A 25552-nucleotide genomic window follows, 5' to 3' on the forward strand; every position below is an offset into this window, starting at 1 on the left:
CAGGGTACAAATGTAACAAAAATAAATTTAATCTTTAATTGATAATAAGTGTGATTGTTGGGCATACTGGATGGACCATTCAGGTCTTTATCTGCCGTCACTTACTATGTTGCTGTAATAATCTATGGGCTCATATTTGTTGTGATTACTCTGTACCACACAATGTTTATGCTTGTCATCTAATACAGTATAATCATTGCACCAAATCTATTTTCATCATTGTTATATATTTGCATATTAAAACTCCTCTGAAAAAAATGTAAGTTTAATAGAACTGATCTTAATTCTTTCATTCTGTCCATACTTAAATGTTTCAACATGGATCATGTTTCACAAAGCTTCATTAGGGAAGCTAAGTTAGCACACCTACAGTGCAGCTTAGTAAACAGGGCCCTAGGTATCTTATGATATTATTACCCTCTACATACTGTCTGCATACTGAGAGGAAGTTACCTGGCCTCAAAAACAAAAAACAAACAAAAAAAAATCCCTCCAGTAATCCAGTGCTGACTTCAAATATCATTCCCAGAATTTAGTAAATTAGTAGCCCTGTAACCCTCAAGAAGTTGTTTGTTTTGTTCTTTATTATTCTAATTCTGTATTACAGTTAATTTTATTCTGACACGAATGTTGAGGAAATAAGCTGTCACATTATTGTCTATATACTGAGAGAAAAAGATTTGACCAGGAAGGAGCTGTTCGTCTATTTGTTTCAGTCAAATGGATTTTAACAAAATACTTTAGCTAGCAAAGTTGCTGTCCAGTTTCTAAAAGAATTGAGCAAAGTGGTTTGGTAGCCATGTTAGTCCACTTTTAAAAGTAATAAATAGAAATAAAAACAAAACAGAAAAGAAAATAAGATGATGCCTTTTTTATTAGACTAGTTTTCGAAGGTAACCCTTCTTCTTGAGAAAACCAGTTTGCAAATGGAAGGAGTGAATCTCTCTCAGGGAACAACAGCATAGTGAAGCTAGTTACACAAGACTGTACTGCTTCAATTTAGGCACAAAATGGCTCCCATGAAATCAGGGCTTGTTTGTTTTTTTCCCTATTTTGGAGTGAGTCTCATAAAGACTAAAAGGAGGTTAGCAGAATAATAAAATTGCTGTTTTTCCAGGATCTACCTTACAGTATGCTTTATAGGAGTGAATAATGGCATGGAAATCACTTCCTTCCCACCTCTCCCTGGAATTTCTTCCGGTTGCTAGGCACTCAATTTCCTACCTTATGCTAATGTTACATGCAGGCGCCAATAGACACAGTGTAGTCATTATGAAAGGAGACCAGGGAAAAGGACCCAAATTCCAGTGTTTTTGTTTATTCATGACTGCTTTCAGAGGCAAAACATCACACTGAGATTACTATGCACACCACATACTGGAGTGCTAATTTATTAAGGCATAATCAATGGGAATTACTGTGATCATTTTCTATTTATTTACTTCTTGTTTCCTCAAGCTGTTTTCCTTCTGTCACTCACCCAGCTTCTGACTGAACTCATATCTTCAGTCATACACCCAGCTAGCCACAACATGTCCCCACTGTTGGGATCAGTAATGGTGGTAGGGGTTTACTTATCAAGGAATCAGTGCCTGGAGCAGTGGAGGACAATGACATCATTATTCCAGAGTTACTATACCCTGGACAATAATGTCAGCATTTTAAAGCTTTGCCAATGCCTCTCCAGCAAAACACAAGAACTTCAAGCATCACTATTATTTTCAGATCCTGCCCAGTATTCTGACTAAAATAGAGCGCCAATAGAAGAGTAAAGAATAAAACTAGAGTTTTTTGGCTGCTCATATATTAGAGAAGTTTTGATAATGTGTATAAATAAGAGGCAGTATTTTTGACCAATGAATGAAAACGAAGAATTAACCTACCATTGTAGTTGAAAAGGCTTAAATTCCGGGGTCCTTTTTCTCCTCATTAATTATTTAGACCATTATGAAAAAGTACTGAGATGTTATATTGAAGGTATTTCTGGTAATGTCTACATTAGTGCAAAGCTTATAATTGGTATAGTGGTTTATATATTTTTGCCTACCTTTTATTGGGTTATAAAATTAAGTAGGCTTTATACAAAAAATCAGCAATGGATTCAGGGTGTGTCTTCTTCCTGAGCTGATGTCAGTTGCTTAGTATTTTTATGTGGTCATTTACTAACAGTTAAGATGTGCAAATGCCATTATTGTATGCTATTGTCTCAAGGGCCATTTCATCAATGGACCTTTTATCAGATAATAGTTGATAACAGCAATTGCACATGCTAATCTTTAGTAAACTGTTATCACGTGATGGTGGCTATTGATGGGGCCGATGAAGAAAGTTTGTATTAGAGCTATGCTTAGCAAATTGGCTTCTAACACAAGCTCAACACTCAATTTTTTCTCCTCAGTGTAGTAATTAATGGCGTGCTAATTACCTCCACAGTGAAAAGGGTGTGCTGTCAGAAAAAAACAGTACACACCACCACGGCAGTATGCAGTCACCAAAGAGCAAAAGACTCCCTTCCTGTCATTGCATGAGTACCTAAATGTTATCAATCACAGGCATGACTGAACATATAGAGAAGGGCGACAAAAACGATAAAGGGGATGGGACGACTTCCCTATGAGGAAAGGCTAAAGTGACTAGGGCTCTTCAGCTTGGAGAAAAGGCGGCTGAGGGGAGATATGATAGAGGTCTATAAAATAATGAGTGGAGTTGAACGGGTAGATGTGAAGCGTCTGTTTATGCTTTCCAAAAATACTAGGACTAGGGGGTGTGCGATGAAGCTACAATGTAGTAAATTTAAAACGAATCGGAGAAACGTTTTCTTCACTCAATGTGTAATTAATCTCTGGAATTCGTTGCCAGAGAATATGGTAAAGGCAGTTAGCTTAGCGGAGTTTAAAAAAAGGTTTGGACGGCTTCCTAAAGGAAAAGTCCATAGACCATTATTGAGGGGACTTGGGGAAAATCCACTATTTCTGAGATAAGTAGTATAAAATGTTTTGTACTTTTTTGGGATCTTGCCAGGTATATTGTGACCTGGATTGGCCACTGTTGGAAACAGGATGCTGGACCTTTGGTCTTTCCCAGTATGGCAATACTTATGTACTTATATAGACCAGCCCAATTCTCTACAAGATTTCAATTTTCTGAGCATTTAATATCAGATAACTAAACCTCAACCAGGCCACAATCTAAGCTATGCATTAATTAAGCATTACAATTGTATTCTCTGACACAAGTCCCAAAGGTGCAATTAACTGGATAAGATCTGCATAATCAGACAAAGAGAAAACAAGCTCAAATCAGCTGTCCCAAAGGCTGCAACCAATATTAAATTCTTAGAGACACAGAGATTGCCTTTGATTTTACTTTAAACCTCCTGCCTTCAAAAACTGATTTAAGACAGGCCAGATCTTTTTCTCCCAAGTCCGCACCCTCCAGGCTGGGTCTTTATAAAATTGCATCAGAAAAACTGTATAAAATGCATCTAAAATAAAGCCACAAACTTCTATATCTTTTACTACTAAGGAGGTAATTCGATAAAACGGGATCAACGACCATGTCAAATGACTAGATTACCAGCATAGGTGTGATTATGTTTCCACATGTGTGCATAAATCCACCCTCCCCCAAGAAAAAACTCTAAGTGCTTTTCTCTAACCCCACGCTAGCAGCTGCTGTGCACCAATGCAGACACAGCCCATTCAAAGTGAACGGGCTGTGTCGGCATTAGTACAAGGCAGCCGCTAGCGCAGCTTAGTAAATGGTGAGGGGGACAAATATATGCGTTTGATAGAGTGTTAGTGAAGCTGGATCTTGAGTTGCCAGATGGTGAAAAATTTTCCAGCCCAACTTGTTCCCAAAAGTAGCCTACAAATAGCCCGACAATTTTGATACCAAAAATAGGAGTGTGTGTGTGTGTGTGTGTGTGTGGGGGGGGGGGGGGGGGTTCTTCCATATTCAACATATGTACCAAGATATGTTTTCACATCAAATCTAACTCTCCGAAGAAAGGGAGGTCAGTGCTGGCCCTCGTCTGTGGCTGGGGTTACCATTGCTACAAATTCTTCTATGTGGGTGTGAAGTTTGGATTATCAACCTTGAAGCGCTCGTTCTATATCACAAACTCATACTCCCTAACAATGAAGCTATCCGTTACAACTGGCCACACAAAAAATATTCAAATTATGACAACTCAGGAACCGCACATGCTCCTTTCACTGCCAGATACTATTATTAAAGTACATGAATTTTTGTTGAGGGGTGGCCGGACTATTAGGCCACTTGAGGCAGGGGCCTCAGGTGGCACTCTTCAGGAGCGGCATCTCCCCAGTGTTACCTGGCAATGGCAGAGATTCCCATACGCTGCCCTGACATCAACACCCACCTTTTCCCTTTACTGCAGCCACCTGCTTCTCTTCCGTTTTGTCAGAGGCTCAGGTACCCGCAGTAAAGGGAACAGGCGGGTGCCATGGCAAGGCAACTTATGGGAATCGCTGCCACTGCTGGGTGATGCCATGAAGGGGAGATGCCGAGTGCCGGTGGCAGATAGAAAGGGGGGCAGCATCTTGGCCCCAGGGGGGCAGCATCTCGTCCGGGGGAGGCAGCTTCCTAGCTCCGCTTGAGGCAGCAGCGGCATCCTAGCTCCGCCTCAATCAGTATCTTGCCATGGGTCAGCCCTGTTTTTGCTTGTATGGTGACTCTACCAGAAGTGGAGACCCCACTACTCCTGAACATTTTTATTTTTCAAACAGGCCAGACACTTTGAAAAATAACACAAAACCCTGCAAAAAGGCACTCAAAACCTATATGGAAAACTTACCAAACTTACCCGAATGTCCCTCCCATAGCCACGTGGATGTGGATCTTTATAGAATCATGCTCAGCCAGATCCGCAGGCAAATCCAAATTACAGTCAATCAACATCAACAACTTCACCTCTCGCTTGGATTATTGCAATTTGCTTCTCACTGGTCTTCCGCTCAGCCATCTCTCTCCTCTCCAGTCTGTCCAAAATTCTGCGGCACGACTTATTTTCCACCAAAATCGTTTTACCCACACTAGCCCACTCCTCAAATCACTTCACTGGCTCCCTGTCTGCTTCCGCGTACAGTTCAAACTTCTTTTACTGACCTTTAAATGCATCCATTCTGCAGCCCCCCCATTACCTCTCCTCTCTCATCTCTCCCTACATTCCTCCCCGTAATCTCCGCTCACTGGACAAATCTCTCTTGTCATCCCCCTTCTCCTCCACTGCTAATTCCAGGCTTCGTTCCTTTTCCCTTGCAGCACCTTATGCCTGGAATGGACTTCCTGAGCCTGTACTCCTAGCTCCATCTCTACCTGTTTTCAAATCTATGCTGAAAACCCACCTTTTCACCACTGCTTTTGGCTCCTAACCACTACTCAATTCCCCTATCCTTGTTCCTTCTCACCCAGTACCTTTCCTCGCCCTTAATTGTCTGTCTGTATTTTTAGATTGTAAGCTCTATCGAGCAGGGACTGTCTCTCTGTGTCAAGTGTTCAGCGCTGCGTGCGTCTGGTAGCACTATACAAATGTTAATAATAATAATAATATTGCAAATGATATAATAATAACAACAATACTCCATTATGGAATGAATTGCAATAATCTAAACAGACTAATACAGCAAAAACCAAAAGGAGACGGTCAGGCTATCTAACTGCTGCAGGTTATAGAGGACTGAAAAACACTTTTTCACACTGAAGATACTAGGTGCTCAAAAGTGAGTTTAGGTAACACTCTAAAATCTTTGGAGTGGACTCTACAGTAAAGGTGTGGCCTATAAGAATAGGTGAAAGAATAAACACTACTGCCATTCTTCATATCCACTTTGCTTTACACTTTTTTTAATACTTTGGGGTTTTTTTTGTTTTTTTTTTTGCTGTAGTTCTTTTGTGGAATTCTTTACCTTCTCCTGTTAGATTAGAGGCTTCATATCTGGTCTTCCGAAAGAAGTTGAAAACTTTCTTGTTTGAGAATTGATCTTTTTCCTTTTTTATTAGCTCTATTCATTATGAGTTTGTATTTAAATTTTATACTGTTACTAATCTTTTTTATTTGTAAACCATAGTGAACTGTGAGGGGATACGGCAGTATAAAAATGATACATTGATACTTTGCCAGATTTAATTTCAAACAAACTTCAGTTAACTGTAGATAGTCAGTGATGAAGTGATGATAAATACAGATGCCTGACATCAATATAAGCTGTCAGCTGAATATCTTCAGCAAAGAAGTGACTGTACCAAGACAGCCAGTGGACTATGAAACAAATCGAATTGAACGCCATGCAACTTCACAGGTTAAAAAATACTAAGCAAAGATGGTTGAATTGAAAAATACCCTGTAAGAACAGTGGGATAGAAAAATATTTACACCACTGGAATACAACATCCCTAACACCAATCTCTTGTAAACAGTCTGGAAGTGATCAATGAAATCAAACGCTATCAATAAATCTAAAGTGACAATGATGCATATTTCCTCTGTCAAGAAATCAATGAACCTCCTTAGTTAATGCTACCAGAGTGGTTTCTGTGTATTGCCGAGCGTGTAAGCAGTGACACATATACAAGTCAAAAATCTAGATACAGATACTGCACCACTTGATCTTACCCTAAACATGTTTTAATTGAGGAAGGAGGTGATTATCTCCTAACCCCAATTGTCTTTATCTAGTAACCAGGGCAAAATCTTTCAGATTAAAATCCAATGATAAATCTTTGGTAACCAATAATACAGACACCTTATTATTCAAATAATTATTTATTTATTTACTTATTGGGATTTATTAACCACCTTTATGAAGAGATTCACACAAGGCGGGTACAGTAGGTACAAGTTAATATAAAACTTATAATTTTGTTAACAGCATGACAATAGTAAAATAACCAAGATTAAACATAAATACAATAAATGAAGTACAAAAAACAGTAAACTGAAACCTAATAATAGAACTACCATGAAACAATATCAAAATTATACACATTTAACGGTACTGGAATTCAAATACCAGAGATATAATACAATGTTAGCATAGTAATATATGATGGGAACAAGATGAATGATACAGAGTCAATTGGGATAATTTGATGGTCAGTTAAACTCAAGGTAAGTTCGTTGGATTGATATTTTACTTTAATAGCCATCAGTAACGACTCTGTGCCAAAACCCCTCTAGAACCCTGCTTGAGATGCACTAAATTATCTGTTACCTATGGTTCCTGCCAATGCTTGGAGATCCAGGACCCGGTCCTATCAAGCCACCATCAGCCCCTAGCCCTACCTTATGTTCACCAGAGGTAGAAATGTTGGGCAGGCTTGAATTACACTCATCCTTTCATTGCCATTGTTTCTGATGACATGGCAACCCTCTGACAGGGCACTTGGTGAACTGACATCACCAATTTAGACCAAAGGGGCATCAGTACTTTGTCTCCTGGGTTTCTTGTCCCCTACACAACCACTAAGGTTCCAAAAGCCACAATCACTTTTTTTTATTTGTTTGTTTTTAAAAGCTGCATGTTCAACAGCATTGTTTGGATTTTTCCTCGGTTTTTTTTTTTGATGCAACATTTGAGATGTCCTTAATACTTTCTATTAGTGGCCCAATTTTTTTTAAACGTTTATTAAATTTTTCAAAATACATCTGTCAGAAAACACCTAGCACCCGCCTGGGGTTAACTCTGTGGCCATCTGGAGGGTCTGCCCCCAGCACTGCTCAGACCCACCTGCACCTGGGTCCCTCTTGCCTCTGGGCTAGTCTCCCACTCTCAGGTTATTCCCAGTGATTTCTAGGATACTGAGGCCACACTCCATGGGGTCCTACAGTTCCTAGAAAGCACCCACAGACCCCCCCCCAACCCCCCCCCCCCCCCCCACAAACCAGGATTCTTAGACAGTCCAGGATAGCAGAACTAATAAACTATAGGTTTATTATCACATAACTTGAACAGTGAACAGAAAAAGATGAAATCAGTAAACAATAAAAGGTAACTGAATATGAATCAATTATAAAACTATATAAACATTTGTTACTACTTAGTAGCACTGGGGAGTTCAGGAACTTAACTGCTCATAAGCCTTGAACAGGATCTCAGGATAGAGATGTTTCTCCTCTGTATCCCTACATTGAGATTAAAGAAAGATACCATACCTCCAGGCTAGATTTGAAGACCAGAACCAATCAGAGCCCATAGCACCAACCATTGAAAGTATCTGGCCAATGGTACTTCAAGTTCCCCTTTTCTCAAGGTTAAATTGGAAAAGAGAAAGTAATCTTTCCTGCAACATTTTTAAAACTGAAAACAAGCACCATCTGCTGGCTAATTAGAAGACCCCCCCACCCTGCTACTCAACCTCCTTATCCAAAAATTGCTGTAACACCTTCCAATGATGCTGAAAAGGAGTTTTCTGATAATGTACTAAAACTGTGCGTTTCTCCATCAATAAGACATGCTTGAGTCTATGTTGCCAGCGAACCATGGATTGTGAAGTGGATGCCAACCAGTTTCCTGCAATTACAAAGTGAGCTGCATAAAGACCACAGAAAATGCCCTTCCAGGTTTGAAGGTCCACACATTGCTGGCAAAGCCCTTTGAACCTCCTTCCAAAAATATTGAATGATCAGGCAAGACCATCACACATGCAGAAAGGTAGTGGAATTTTTTAAAGTGGCAGAGAATGAGCAAGGAACAGAGAAGCCAGGAGGTCAACAACAGAGTTATGTCACTCACAGCATGTACCATGGCCACCAGAACCAGAAGTAACTACAGAACGCAACACCACACCACCACACTACTTTCAGTATTGTTAATGTTCTTATGTAACCCACCCCAATATGCCTGTGCCTATACCCCACCAATGTACTACAAGGAGGGGCAGAAGCATGGCACTAGACTTGACAACTGCTGTGACCTGTGACCCTCCCTGTATTTGTTTTGTTACAAAAAGTGACATACAGGTAAGTTCTAATTATCGGATCATTTAAAATTTGTTTTTGGTTTTTCTTAGAAATGTAAACCATCAGAAACTGTATGTGTATCCCTTGGGTGTTTAAACAATGTGTGGGTGCTATGTTTCTAAGGTTTCCAAGAATGTTATTATTTCACAATGTCACCACAATCAGGGGCTAATTACTATTTAACAAATTATTATATGTCATGGTAATGTTACATTTGTCTCAGAAATGAGAACAAAACTAAGATTTTTTTTCTAATGAGATCTCTCTTGTAATTATTGCCTAAGGGGAAAAATGATTAGCCCCCTGGGACATTTACGGACTACAGAAAAGTTTTCTGGATAGTGCAATAAAAAAACTGGTGTAAGTTGTAATGTAAGAAGGCAATTTTCAAAAAACACACAGCCAGCTTCAGACGCTGGCATTGTCAAAGGATACAATTTTGGTTGTAAGTCAAAATATAGTTAAAGGTTTTCTATATACAATTGGATATATCAGCCAGAATATAAAGAGATAATAATGATATTCAGCTGCTCTCAATGTAAGCTATGTGCCTGAGTCTAAAGGCAGAAAGAGCAGGTGTGTTCAGCACTCAGATTTCTACAGATAGTAGATGAAAATAAATTAATAATTTATTCATGTATTATTAATATATCTCCATGTGATCCTCATCTAAGTGAGGGAAGGGTAGCCTCTCTACTACAAGTTGGTGTGTTTATCTTCAAACTGAGTCTATAAAGTAAGCAGTATGATTTGCTCACAGTGGTACACCTACCTTATATGGCACCCGGGGTGGAGTGCACACACCTCCCCCCCCCCCCCTGGCAGAGCACACCCCATTCCTCCAAGCAAGGGGATGTGCGGAGCAGGTGCACAGCTGTCAGCTCTGCCAGTCTGCTACCCCTGTGATGTCAACTTCCTGTCCCAGAGCAGGGGATCAGCAGCGCCAACAGCCGCATGCCTGCTCTGCCCTTGCTGCCAGCATCTGGAGCAGATCGCCCCCACAGACCAGCCCTAGGCATGCTAAAGTTTGCTCACATTATTCTGAGTGAAGGAGTAGCCTAATGGTTAGTGCAGTGGGTTCAGACACGGGAACTGATTCTCTGGGCACAAGACTTATACCTGCTGAACTGTGGTGTAAATCCTGGCACCCAAGCTAGGCATGTTGACCTGTTATTCTATAACACTGTGCACAACTTTCTGGAATGCCCATGCCCCACCCAAGGCCATGCCCTCTTTTGGGTTGCACACTATAAGATATAGGCACCCGACATTATAGATCCAAAGATAACCACCCAAAAAGGGTGGAGGTGCGCTAGTTTCCTATGACAAAGGATGCAGAAGCAAAGAGTAGGAGCAGTAGGCTCTTCTCAAAAACCGGAGGAGACATAATAATGGAAATCAAATCTTTATTGCAGGAAAACCAGAAACGACTCAACACAGCAGCCGTGTTTCGGCGTCCACGCGTCTTCCTCAGGAGTCTTATGATGTATAGCTGATATAAAAGATGTCTTTTTAAAAAAACAATATTCACAAACGATATAAATATAATCCAAAGTTCAACAAGAAAGTAACACCGGACTGTCAAAATCGCTTCAGGCGCGTGGGCGCCGAAACATGGCTGCCGTGCTGAGTCGTTTCTGGTTTTCTTGCAATAAAGATTTGATTTCCATCATTACGTCTCCTCCGGTTTTTGAGAAGAGCCTACTCTTCCTACCCAACATTATAGAACAGTGTTCAGCCAGATGCGCATGCAAATCCTAATCGGTGCCAATTAACACCAGTAATTGGTTGTTCACATCCAATTATTGGTGGTTAACAGATCGTTAGCCAATTAAGTTGTGTGCACATCTCAGGAGCACACCCAAAACTGAGCGCCATAAATAGAATCAAGACGTTAATCCTCCAATACCACAGTTCTAAAACTTAGATTGTGAGCCCACTAGGGACAGTGAAAGTACCTGCATTCTGTATAAAGTATAAACTGCTTTTGCTTATACAGAATGCATAACACAGAAAGGCAGTATATCAAATCCATGCCAATTTACCTGCTTGGTTTTCAAACTGTGCCTATAAGTAAGCAGTATGATTTGCTCTCAGTCTATTTTTGGTGCAATTAAGTTCATTTCACTCCTAATGCTGCTGCCACCAGTAAATACATGCATCCAGGGACTCTTTTGGATCCAGCAACTTACCTTATAAGTTGCTAAAGTCTTTGGGGGTAATTCTATAACTTAGGCATGCTGATGACGCAAACTGAGAGTCAACATGCCATTACACTGTAGAATGTTACAGAAAACCTGATATTTAAGTGTCGCTGTTCCCTCTAAGCTGAGTGGGGGTCCTCCAACTGCATTGCTGCCAGTGGGGGGGGGGGGGGGGGTGCTCAATATTGTGTTTTCAGTCTCTAGGGACAGGCAGGTTCCCTGGAGTCCTGCAGAGCTTGTCTGTCCCTCACTATTAGAAACGTGATAGTGAAACAGCACCACCCACTGGCAGGGTAGGTGGAGGACTCCCACTCAGCTTAGAGGGAATAGTGTTAGGTGTGACTATTTAGTCCAAGTGAATGGCAGACATAAATGAGGGGTGCCTAAGTGCACTATACAACATGCTTTACTTATAGCAGTGGTTCCCAAACCTGGTCCTGGAGGCACCCTAGCCAGTCAGTCAGGTTTTCAGGATACCCACAATGAATATTCAAGAGAGAGATTTGCATGCAGTGGAGACAGTTATGTGCATAAGTTGGAGACATGCCCATGTCTCTCCCATGCTCCGACCATGTGTATAAACCAAGTCCAGTTACGTGCTAAGCCACTTACATTCTATTCTATATGTACTACCTTATAGAATAGTGTGTAATGCACTTAAATGCATATGTGCCAATTTTCTCAGCAACGGTGTACATAACTGCAGAGGCCCAATCATAGAATTTCCTTTCAAGCTTAGGGGTGTTGTTATCAAGCTGCATAAAGAAACTAACCTACATTATTCACCCCTTGCCTTGTGTAAAGCATCTCATTAATATATAAATAATAAGCCACTAAAAGGGACCAGCACTTGTCAGCCATATTGGTGGCCAGAGTATACTCCCTCCAATCCCTCCTGAAAGCTCCTCTTAGGCTTCATCTGCAAATTAGGCCCCCTTAGTAGTGCTGCAACCAACCCTCCATCCCGGGCACCCCCCAGTGGCCACCCCATCTAGATGGTGTCTCTCTCCCAACTGCATATCTCTCCCAGGCCTACCTTTAGCAAATTCACTGGTTTCTAGTGGAATGGGCAAGAGCAATCTTCAGTCACTTCTGTCCTGCAGCCCTTGCTGGTACCTTCTTCCAAAATAGTGCCCCCTAGTGGAAAGCTTACAGTACTATCACTAGGGATCATGTTTCCATATGGGGGTTTGGCCACTATAGTGTGCCCTTCTGGATGGGAGAGTTATGGTTGCGGTGCCTCAGGAGGACCTGATTTTGTAGGGCCCAACAGAGTCATTTAGTATGGGAGGAGCTTTAGTCACCTGTTTTACTAATGAATGCCGGCCCCTTTAACATGCAGCCTGGGAGCATGTGGTCAAAGTTTGGCAGCCCAATACTCCCAGGCCCATGGAATAACACTGCTTATGAGATGGCTTGCAAGCAGCATTATTAATTTGCCATGGGAGTCAACAACCTGCATTAACTGGTTGTTGACTCCCATGGTAAATCACCTTAATAATCACTTTTATCTCACCTTTTATCTCACCTTAATAATTTTCTTTATTGTCTATACTGATATGGTGAAACAATTAGTCACTTGGAGCTGATGTGATAACCCATGGGGTTTCTTGTTAACTACCCGTGCAAATAAACTGGGTAGCAAACTTTCATGCACAAATGTGTTAGTGTGCCTGTCAAGAAAAAGACAACTGCATCTCGCAGTTGTGCATTTATCTTTTTTTCTGAGAATTGGCCCTTAAACACGTTTGCATACCGATTTTCTGATAATTTATCAATAATGAGTTGTTTTGTACTTTTTTGCATCACAGTCGCTTCATTTTTATAAATTTAATTATAACTTTTATTTAATTACATGCTATAATAATAATATGTTCAAAGTATGGTACAGCAAAGAAAATTACAAACATAAAAGAAGAAAATATAGATTAAAGCATAAAAATAATGTAATTTAATTTAGTATGTACAGTGTACTTCTGTCATCAAGTATTCAAGTGGATTACAGTTATAAAGTAAAATAAAAACCAAAGGGGGCAGAAAAAGATGGTGGCTGCAAGTCTGATTGTGGGGTCCTTTTACTAAGGTGCGCTGAAAAATGGCCTGTGGTAGTGTAGGCACGGGTTTTGGGCGCGCGCAGATCCATTTTTCAGCGTGCCTGTAAAAAATGCCTTTTTAAATTTTTGCTGAAAATGGATGTGTGGCAAAATAAAAATTGCCGCGCGTCCATTTTGAGTCTGTGACCTTGCCGCCAGCCATTGACTTAGTGGTAAGTTCTCTCACGTTAAGTGTGCGGTAATCGCCTACGTGCGTCAAGTCAGAGTTACCACCCGATTTTCGCCGCACGCCAGAAAATAAATAATTACCGCACAGGCCACATGGTAGCCGGGTAGTAACTCCATATTGGCACACGTTGGGCACGCATAGGTGCCTACACAGCTTAGTAAAAGGGCCTCTGTGTGAGCTGCGGCGTTTAACTTGCTATTCTCCTTACCTGCCCCCCATGGGGCTTGGATAATGAAGGCTCTCAAGAAATAGATTTATCAGTGGATATGGGCTGACATTGAATATCTGGGAGTAACGTCAGCAGTGGTTGAAAAAACATTCACCACCGGTGGCTGAATATCAATCCATCAAAGATGGCAAGTACTGCAAAATGTAGCTGCCAAACTGGTTTTAGGTGGAAAATGGAATGATCATGCCACCGTCACTCGATAAATATTACTGGCTGCCACTAAAGGCAAGATGTTTTTTTTTTTTAATCATTTATTTATAATTTTTTCATTTTACAAGGATCACTTGCAAAACAGTAAAACAGAGATGATTGTACATTAAAACAATATTAGAAGAAAACAATCTCAACAAGATAAATGGATTTTATACAATCTTTCTCTTTCTTAGACCACAATAAATAGGGAGAGTGAAACAAGACAAGGAGATCAATTTAAACAACAGCAAACAAAGAAAACGTGGTATTAAGCCGATTATCCCCAGTTATTATTTATCTAAATCATTATTCCACATTGATCATCTGGTTGGTTGCTTCAAGACCATAACGGTGCATAGTTCATCAATTTCATTGGAAACATACTTATTGTCCAATATTAGTGAAAGTAATACACTTGATTTCATTTTTTTCCCTTTTAAAACCAGAAATTGTTTAACAATACAAACCCTTGAATCTCCAATCCAATTCCCGCTGATTAAAGTAATCCCAGTTTCACAGGCCTCACTCCTTTTGAATTAATATATTAAGAGGAATCATTTCAGAGGAAAAAAAAAACATTAGGAGTCATACCCGGAACTCTGGGAAAACAACAATCTCGATATTAATCATCTGTAACAATATTCATTTTGTTAAAATTTTTCTGGTCTTTTATCATTTTCAAATCTTAACCGTTTCCTACTTCAGTAGAACTTCATTTGCTGTATATTCTCAAAGGATTCGATTAGATTATCCATGTGGCTCATTAACAAGACTATATCTGAAGCAAAGTCATTCTCTACCACCGTCAGATCCTGGAGCACCCTCCAGATGACATTAAGGCAAGATTTTATTTAAGTTACTGTTGTTCATTTTTTAAATAATACATGGATTCGCACCAGCTTATATGTGTCATTTGATATCTCTATATTCATCTACAAGGTCCCTGCATTCTAGCAAAAAAAATGCATCTGCAAATTGCTACTGCAACAATTGTTAGGCTCCAGGATACACACAAAAAAACCTTAACCAGCAGTAGTCCTCAATAATGGACCTCATCACCTCATCACTCATATCATATGGAGAATTTAGGGAAAGGGAATAGGACTTATATTCCACCTTTCTGTGATTTTCCCCAACTACATTCAAAGTGGTCATCTCCGGACAGAATCAGAGATGACCTGCCGTTACTCCCCCAGTGGTCACTAACCCCCTCCCAGTCTCAAAAAAATCTTCAAAATATGTCATGCCAGTCTCAGATGTCATACTCAGGTCCGTGACAGCGCATGTGGGTCCCTGGAGCAGTTTTAGTGGGTACTGCAGTGCACTTCAGACAGGCGGACCCAGGCCCATCCCTCCCCACCTGTTACTTTTGTGGAGGAAACAGTGAGCCCTCCAAAACCCACCACAAACCCACTGTACCCATATATAGGTGCCCCCTTCACCCATAAGGGCTATGGTAGTGGTGTACAGTTGTGGGTAGTGGGATTTGGGGGGGTTTGGGGAGGTTTGGGGGGCTCAGCACACAAGGTAAGGGAGCTATGCTCCTGGGAGCAATTTATGAAGTCCACTGCAGTGCCCCCTAGGGTGCCCGGTTGGTGTCCTGGCATGTCAGAGGGACCAGGGCACTACAAATGCTGACTCCTCCCACAACCAAATGGCTTGCATTTGGCCGTTTTTGACATGGATGTCTTTGGTTTCGAAAATCGCCGAAAGTCAGAAACGTCCATGTCTAGGGACGTCCAAATTTAAGGATTTCGACGTCCCTGTTGTATATTCGAAACAAAAGACGTCCATCTCTTTTCGAAAATACAGTTTTCCCCGCCCCTGGATTTCGCGGTATTGCAAGGACGTCCAAATCGCAACTTGGACGTCCCTTTCGAAAATGCTCCTCTATATCTTTTTTGAGATGCGGTGACCAGAATTGCACACAAAATTGTTTCTCAATTTGAAGATCACTATGGGGCCCTTTTACTAAACTGCATTTATCACTAACATATGTATACTGTGGAAAAAAGGCTTAACACAAAATGTGTTACAGCATTGTGTGGTAATTTGCCTGTGAGCATGTGCTAATCACACACTATTTTTAAATTCCTTTTCAGGAGGGAGCATTTCATGGATGGGGAACGGCGTGAAAGTGTTATCCAACTAGCGCGTTTACAATAACATGCATAACTGGCTAACATGAGAGTACTTAGCCCCTTTAAGATGATACCTGGGAGCATCAGGTCACATGTTAATGGTGAAATGTTTCCCACAGGAGTTAAAATAACACCAGTTTTGAGCTGGCATTAATTTTGTAGAATAATGCATCTTATGGAGTTCAATGCAAGCTGCATTATTCGATTTACATAATGATGAAGTGCACCTTAAACTAACGTGTTACAGTAAAAACAGCACATAATTTTCCTGCTTAATGAGCATTAAAGGCAAATATCCCTTAACACGCATGAGTAACTAACTGCCTTCTGAATAAGATCAGCCACATAGAAAGCATGAAATGCCAGTGTATACTTGTACAATAAGCTCTTCAGGTGCAGCATTGGAACGGAGCATGGGTAAAGTTGTAATTTTATTTTGGATTTGCTCACAGCTTTTTCAGTGGTAGCTGAAGGTGAGTTACAATTAGGTAACTTTCCTGTCCTCAGACAGCTCATAGTCTAATTTTGTACCTGATGCAACAGAGGATTAAGGGGCCCTTTTAAGGAGCGTCGGTAAGCCCAATGCAGGCTCAGAATCTAAAAAACAGTATCCCCGTCAGTCAGTTTTTACACATTCAGAGATTATGCAGTTCCCATTTAGAATTTCAAGAACAAGCAAGCCAGATGCCAACCCGATTCCAACAGAGGGGTTACCCTCATATGGTAATAAGGAGGGGTGTAAAATGTGCATATAGTTTTCAACGGGAATGGCGGCAACAAAAGAAATTCCTGAACAGGGCAAGTCCCCATTAACCTTTATTTTGCTATACACTTATATGTCCAAAATGGTAATACAGATTATTAAAAAACATTAGGCGATATTGGGGATACACGCTCCATTTAGATCTATGCCCATGTTTGCTTTTACTCGGGGCATGAATTTGGGTGAACAACGTAATTCTCAGAAAATTGGGACAAATCATGTTATAGATGGCATGACAGCGGGCATTATGCATGCCATCGATGTGTATATTGTCAATATGCTCTTCAAGTGAAGGAAATTCAGGCTCCCCATTCCCAAGGCAAGATGTACAAGTTGCAAGGATTTACTGACTGTAATTCTACACAATGTGTTTACGGTTTATGTTGCCTGTGTGGTTTATGGTATATCGGCCAGACCACACTGAAAGTTAAAGTACGGATAGCCCAACATCTTAGTAATTTGCAAACCGGTCGTACGGAGGCCCCCTTGGTTTCTCATTGGAAGCAGAAGGGACATGCTGTGCAGGAATTGCGATTTGTAGTACTGCATCAAATAGCAGCAGCGAGGGGGGGGGGGGTAATGTTCCCCTTATGCTCATGAGGAAGGAACAACATTTGATTTTCCTGTGGAATACGGTAATCCCCCATGGTCTCAATAAAGAGATTGATTGGCTCATCTTGTAATGTGGAGGGTATTTAAACTCTGTTATCCTGGAGTGGACTATGCACATGCATGGGCATCTGTTTAGGCGTATCTATGGTGGTATGGCGCCATGATCGAGGACTCAACAGTTCATAGTAGCCGGTAAGTGATGTAAGTATGTATGTATATATTGGGTTTTATGGTGTATGAAATAGGAGATTGTTAGTATATGATGCTGCTATTGTTGTTCTATTTAGAGGCACTGACCCCTGATGACGCTCAGGAGAGCAAAACACGTAACGTGTTGGGTTACAGTGGAAGCGATATGAGAGGAAACTCAGCATCATCCAATGAGGTGTTTTCTATAAGAGCATAAAGCAATGGGAGGAGCACTTGTGGAGAATGGTTACACACTTATCATAGTGGAGGAGTGGCCTAGTGGTTAGGGTGGTGGACTTTGGTGCTGGGGAACTGAGAAAATGAGTTTGATTCCCACTTCAGGCATAGGCAGCTCCTTGTGACTCTGGGCAAGTCACATAACCCTCCATTGCCCCATGTAAGCCACCATGAGTGGGAAAGCATGGGGTACAAATGTAATAAAAATTTTGGGTTGAAGCTAAAAAATATTTTCTAAGCACACCACAATATAACTTTTGCAGTTCTTGGAGAAAAGAAACTGTGAGTAATTATGGTACAGCTGTGACTTGATTGGAGTGAAGAGAATATGAGTAATTGAGGTTTCGATTTCGAGAAGTCTGGCAAACAGTGGTATATACAGGAAATACTTGGATATTGGTTGCGCTTTCAAGAAGTTGCTGGAAGATATTTTAAAGAGTGGGGACCATTCTCTAAAATAAAGTGGACATCAGTACTCCATGTTGATCTTTTTGCAAAGGTGTATTTGATATGTAATGTTGTTGTGTGTGATGTGTGAGCTAAGATTTTATGTAAAAGAACAACATAGTGGATGATATTTTAAGATTATAATAGCTGTGGTAAGAAATTTAATAAAGATGAACGTTTTGCAATAGTCATGTGTATAATTGTGGTATTAAAATATCCTCAGTATATAATAGCTTAATATCCCAAATCTAAAATAAGGATGACCAATCCATAATGGCTGTTTTAGAAGTCAAATATAAATATTTCTAATAACAAATTGATTAATTATGTGCACAACTTGGGCACACACCCACATTTCAGCGCACAAAATGGGGCACCATATAAACAATTCCCCCTGTTTGTATACACATGCTTCCTATTATAAACACACGCTTTTTGTGGCATCTCATTTTCCCATGCTAAACACATATTAAGGGCCCAATTCTATATATGGTGCCTAAAATTAACGTGCGTTAGGCAATTACCCCTAAGCATATTTGTTTGTTACATTTGTATCCCACATTTTCCCACCTATTTGCAGGCTCAATGTGGCTTACATAGTACCGGAGAGGCGTTTCTAAATACTGCTCATAAATCTACGCACGGTATTTAGAATATGCTTAGGTGTGGTTCATGTGTGTAAATCTATGTGCATCCATTTACGCCAGTGAAGAGCTCGTGTGAATCCCTGCATGCAGATTTACATGCACTGGCCCACATTTTATAACAACGCGTGTAGATTTTGGAACACCAATGAAATGTCCATTTCCGCATAACTAAACATGCTCCTTTTCACCTATGTGAATATTCTGTAATGTACTGTGGTCACAGTACATTACAGAATATGCTTAGCAATGTACATGCATAAATTCTAATTGTTGCCAATTAGTGTACGTTATTGCTTGTTAAGAGCTGTTAACAACACTTACAGCTTGTTAAAACAATTAATCTATATGCTTAGTTATAGAATATGACTAGATTTACATGCAGAACTGCACGTAACTCTAGGCGCGCTATATAGAATCTAGGGATAAGGACTAGATTCTATATATGGTCCCTGAAAAATCCACGTGGAATAAATTTCCACCTAGGCATATTCTGTAAGTGGTACCTAGATATAGACATGGTATATAGAATATGCTTAGTTGATATCCGAGCTCCTAGAACTACGTGCATCCATTTACTTCAAGGGAAACATAGCATAAATTCTGGTGCATAGATTTAGGCACAGAGGGGCATATTCTATAACAGTGCATGTAATTTTGGAACACCCACGAAACGTCCATTTCCCCACACATAACCACACCCCTTTTTGGCTCCGTGCATTAGAATTTAGACACTGCATATTACAGAATACACGTTAGCAAGTTATGCATGTAAATGCTAATTATTGCCAATTAGTGCTCATTATTGCTTGTTAAGTGCTGTTAATAATGCTGATTGGCTTCTTAAGCCAATTAAGTTATGCATGCTGTTATAGAATACGCTTGAATTTTGGTGCAGAACGCTAGGTGCGATATAGAGAATCTGGGAGTAAGGGCCTAATGTGGTTTAGTAGAAGGACCCCTTAGTGATGTGAATTTGTTTGAAATGACAAGAGTAATGTCAAACATTTCCTATGTCATTTCTTGCCTGAAATAATGGGAACCCCCCCCCAAAAAAAAAAAAAATTGTGGGTATTTTTCTTTGTTGTAAATACAGTAAACGTTTTAGAAATAGTGTGCACTCATATGGAAGAGGGTAAACTATTGGAAAAGTGCACACTATAATGATATTATAAAGAAAAAAATGTAAAATAATAATAAAAAAAACCATAACCAATGCAAAAATTCACATAAACAAGATGGGAAACTAAACAAAATGATTTTTTTAGGGTACACACCCCTAGTATAATTTGTGATGGAATACGTTTGCTCAGGTGTACAGGCTGCTGATTACCATATCCTAATGTTCTGAATAAAAACATAGCCTTTGTTTTGATATGTGTGTGGGAACAGTTTGTAATTTGTTGTTGAAGTGATGAGTCATAGAATGAGTAATCAAGAATAAATATTTCATTATATGGTAAACATGAATGTGTAACATTCAATCTTATTTTATTTTTGTATTTCATATATGTGATTGTGGAATGAAAAAATATACTGTTGGCACAGCATGCCTAAACTAAATGTATATAATGGCAGAATATTTCTGTTTGAATAACTTGTTGCCCACCCTCACCCTATGCCTTTTTATACTTAATAGTATCAAGCAGTTTAATGATTTACGTGGCCTGTCATTAGTAGTATTGGTTTAAATACATGGCTAGTCAAGTGATATATTCACCAGTGCCCCTTGAATGCATACCTCACTTTGAATATCACCTCGATAATTAACTAGGGGGGGGAGTTATTAACATAGGTTACTGGTAAATCGGATTTATTTTGCAAGTTTGGTTATTTTAGCACAAGGGTCCAGAATGAATGGTGCCTGTTCCTGAAATGCATCCACTCTTATAATGCACAATTATTGCATCTCGACATGTGTTAAATGTATTATTTTCACACACTAGTTTAAACTACTGTGGGCTACGTAATAATGAGATGGAAAACATGTAAATGCATGCAAATCACCTAATTAATATGCAAATCAACAACACAGTTTGCAATTAACATCACAAGGTGAGTTATTCCAAGAAAAAGAATGCCATCTCAGAGTCGAATTATTTTTCCTGCCCAGATGAATCACTCTGCTAATACATGGTCTGGTTTCTTCTGGACAAGGTTGGTATTGTAAAACTAATGTGCTGCCCAGGTGCCCCCCCCCTTAATCCCAGCAAAGACATTCCACCCAAAGGCACTCCACCCTCCAAGAATATAATGTCCACAGAGTAAAGCCCTGCCCCCAACATCCTCAGCCCTTATAGTTATACTCTTTTACCCACTGTAGACTCAATGCATCAGTCATTAATTCATCACATGTATAATGTTATCAGTATGATTATTTTCAGTGCTTAAATTAAATGTACTTAGCTATGTAGAATCAAAACCAGATGAATTATAGGCTGTAACAAATAGATCATGAAGAAACAAAAGTGACACTCAGGGAGGACAAGGTTGAATGAATTCTTTGCTTCCATCTTTATGGAAGAAGATGTAAGAGATCTACCTGTACCAGAAATGGTTTTCAAGGCTGATGATAAGGAGGAACTGAGAGAAATTTCGGTGAACTTGGAAGAAGTACCGAGCCAAATTGACAGATTAAACAGTAGTAAATCACCTGGACTGGATGGCATGTATCCAAGGGTACTGAGAGATACTCAAACATGAAATTGTTGATCTGTTGTTAGTAACCTGTAACCTGTCATTAAAATCATCCGTACTACTGGAAGATTGGAGGGTGGCCAATGTAATGCGGATTTTTAAAAAGGGTTCCGGAGTGATCTGGGAAATTGCAGACTGGTAAGCCTGATGTCAGTGCTGGGCAAAATAGTGGAAACTATGATAAAGAACAGAATACATAGATAAAAATGGTTACTGGGACAGAGTCAGCAAGGATTCAACCAAGGGAAATCTTGCCTCACCAATTTGCGTCATTTCTTTGAAGACATGAATAAACATGTCAATAAAAGTGAGCTGGTTGATGTAGTGTACCTAGATTTTCAGAAAGCTTTTGTCAAAGTTCCTCATGAAAGACTCCAGAGAAAATTAGAGTCATGGGATAGCAGGCAATGCTCTGTTGTGGATTAGGAATTGCTTATTGAACAAAAAACAGAGGGTAAGATTAAATAGGCATTTCTCTCAATGGAGGAGGGTGAATAGTGGAGTGCCACATGGATCTGTACTGGGACTAGTGCAATTTACCATATTTATAAATGATCTGGAAATCGGAATGTCGAGTGAGGTGACTAAATTGGCAGATGACACAAAACTATTCAAGATTATTAAAACACATGCAGACTGTGAAAAATTGCAGGAAGACCTTGGGAAATTGGAAGACTGGGCATCCAAATGGCAGACAAAATTTAATGTAGACAAATGCAAAGTGATGCACATTGGGACGAATAATCCAAATCATAGTTACCTCATGCTAGGTTCCACCTTGGGGATCAGCACTCAAGAAAAATATCTAGGTGTCATTGTACACAATACTCTGAAATCTTCTGCCCACTGTGTGGCGGTGGTAAATAAAGCAAACAGGATGCTAGCAATTATTATTAGAAAGGGATGGCATATAAGACCAAGAATACTATAATGCCTTTGTGTCGCTCCATGGTGTGACCTTACCTTGAGTATTTCATTCAGTTCTGGTTGCCGTATCTCAAAAAAGATAGCAGAATTAGAAAAGGTTCAAAGAAGAGCAATAACATGATAAAGGGGAAGGAATTCCTCTCATATGAGGAAAGGATGAAGAGGTTAGGACTCTTCAGCTTGGAAAAGAAATAGCAGAGGAGTGGCCTAATGGTTAGTGCAGCAGGCTTTGATCCTGGCAACCTGGAATTTCCACTGCAGCTCCTTGTGAGCTTCAGCAAGTCACTTAACCCTCCATTGTCCCAGGCACAAAACTTAGATTGTGAACCCTCTAGGGACAGAGAAAGTGCCTGCATATAATGTGTACAGCACTGCATATGTCTAGTAGTGCTATAGAAATAATTAGTAGTAGTAGATGTCTATAAAATCCTGAGTGGAGAAGTGAAAGTGAATTGATTTTTTGCTCCTTTAAAAAGTACAATGACTAGGAGACACTCACTTAAGTTACATGGAAATACTTTTAAAACAAATAGGAGGAAATATTATTTCACTCAACGAATAGTTAAGCTCTGGAACTTGTTGCAGGAGGATGTGGTAATGGTGATTAGTGTATCTGGGTTTAAAAAAGGTTTGGACAGATATACTGGGGAGATCCAAGATGGCGACCTGAAGGAAGCATGTCGTAGTCGTTCCTGAATCCAGATTAAACATTTTTCCTTTTACAACAATTCTTACCTAATAATGCCGAAACAGAGAGACAGGCAAAGACCAGGTCCTGTGGCAGCTGCCTCCCCTGCTACTGGAACGATGGACCGCTTCGTTGTAATAACGGGACATCAGGAAGGCTCTGAGGTCTTGCTGCCAGAGGAGACGGAGAAAGGAGAAACGTCCCTCCTGCTTGAGACTGACATCTCTCTTAGCCCGGAGTTGAGAGAACCGCCGCCTATGCCTGCAGCTCTAAAGGACATCTTAGAACAGGGTTTCACACCTTCCGAAGTGGGGGCAGTGATCCCTGCGACAGGGCCAGACTGCTGTAATCGAGTGCAGAATACCTCAATGGGGAAGAATGTCAACAAGCATGGTGACGGCATTTCAGTGGGGAGAACTAAAGAGAAGGAGGAGAACTAGTGTGTTTTCTCTAGCAAAAAAAGGTGCCGGTACTCAAATGCTAGGCCACCCTTCAGGATTAGGGTGATCACTAAGAGACCCACCCCATAATAGCCAGGCCCCCTGCAACCAGTCACAGAATCTATGACAAGGCAGAATTGGTGTGTAGAGCCTGAGATCTTTCATTAAAACTTGGGTTCCATGGGTCAGTTTTAGCAGACAATGGAAAAGGTGCCGGTACTCAGTACCTCCAAGTACCCCCTCAAAAAAAGCCCTGAGGAGAACACTTCTGTGGAATCCGAGAATATTTCTTCAGCTCTGAGTAAGTCTTCATTATTTCCTAAACCTTCAAATTTCACGCTGGAAACAATTTGGGATGCTCTCTTAACTTTGGAAACTTCTCTGTCTCAAAAAATGCTATTATTATCCTAGACCTCACAAATTCCTAAAGAAACTATGTTAAACATGGAGAAACAAATTAAAAAAGTTGAAGAAATATCTGAGAAAAATACTACAGCTATAGTGTCAGTACAAATGGTTCAAGCAAACATTATTAAGGAGAACAAATGGCTACATAGGAAAATTGAGACTTTGGAAAATCAACAGAGGTCAAAAACTTTGAGAGTTATAAATTTTCCAAAACAAAAAATGATTGCACCGTTACTGACATTTAAAAAGTATATGTTTGAAAATTTAAAAGTGTCAGAACAAGCTTGTCCACCTATTTCAAACATTTATTACTTACAACCCTTCAAAAAAAATCAAATAGAGATGGACAAACTGATGCTAAAGAGAATGGATTGATATTTGAATCTTTGAACCTTACACAAGTAATTGAAGGAGAAGATGAGGGTCTGGAATTAGCAACTCTCATTGTTACATTTGTATTGCAGCCAGACAGAGACTGGATACTGAAGTTATTTTTTAGACATAGGAAAGAAATGTTCCTTAATACTCAAATAAGAATATATCCAGATGTAACCAAAGTTACACAAAAGAGGCGTCAATCTTTTCTTAAATTGCGCCCCATTGTGCAACAATTGGGAGGATTATTCTGGCTGAATTATCCCTGTAAATGTGCTGTGAAACTAAACTCAGTGAAATATATTTTCTTTGAACCATTACATCTGAAAACTTTCTTGGATTCTAAGAAAGTTGTCACTCCAACTCTGAGCTCTGAAATGGTTATAACTTCTACACCTCAACTATAAATAAATATCTCGTATATCTCCCTTCACAGTCTCGAATAATGAATAAGTATACAAATATTTCCTTGTGTATTGTGCTTGGTATCTCTCTCATCTAGTGGACTAACATAGAAGATTTAGAATTAAATTTTGTTATGTATTAGTTAATTACTTAAAATTTTCCTTTTTTTTTTTTTAAAGATTTGTGATTATAAATCTTCTTATCTGAACAAGATTTGTTCTTGGTATTGTAAATAAGAAATATATAAATAAAGAATTTAAAAAAAAAAAGGTTTGGACAACATCCTAGAGCAGTGATGGGCAACCTTTTGAGCTTGGTATGTCAAAATTCGCCAAAAAACCGAGCATAACTCGGGTGGTGTGTCACTTCGAGAAAAAAACCATAATTTCGCGATATTTATAGTTTAAATAACAAAAATGTATAATTGTAATATATAACTGTATTTAATAAACCAAAACCTATTTATTTAACTTACCTGCTTAGTGACTTCTTTGTTCATCTTGATATTATTTAACTTGTGTGGGGTGCCGTGAACTAAGATAAGTGAGGGGGAGGGGGAATTCTTTAACTAATCTGCCTATTAGTGACTTTTTTGTTGCTGAATTTCATTGGCTAAATCTTCAATTGAAGGTTGGTATTTTGTACACTTCAAGCCCAAGCAAGCACTACTAACTTCATCTTTCAATCT

The 25552-nt window shown here is 39.8% G+C and overlaps 1 protein-coding gene across 3 annotated transcripts in view; it reads right to left on the reverse strand.

Annotated features, from left to right (window-relative positions):
* SLC6A11 (solute carrier family 6 member 11) overlaps positions 1 to 25552 on the reverse strand; it is a 310046-nt gene that overhangs the window by 66235 nt on the left and 218259 nt on the right. The window lies entirely within an intron of this gene.

The sequence above is a fragment of the Microcaecilia unicolor genome, chromosome 6, assembly GCF_901765095.1.
Source record: "Microcaecilia unicolor chromosome 6, aMicUni1.1, whole genome shotgun sequence".
Classification (NCBI taxonomy): domain Eukaryota; kingdom Metazoa; phylum Chordata; class Amphibia; order Gymnophiona; family Siphonopidae; genus Microcaecilia; species Microcaecilia unicolor.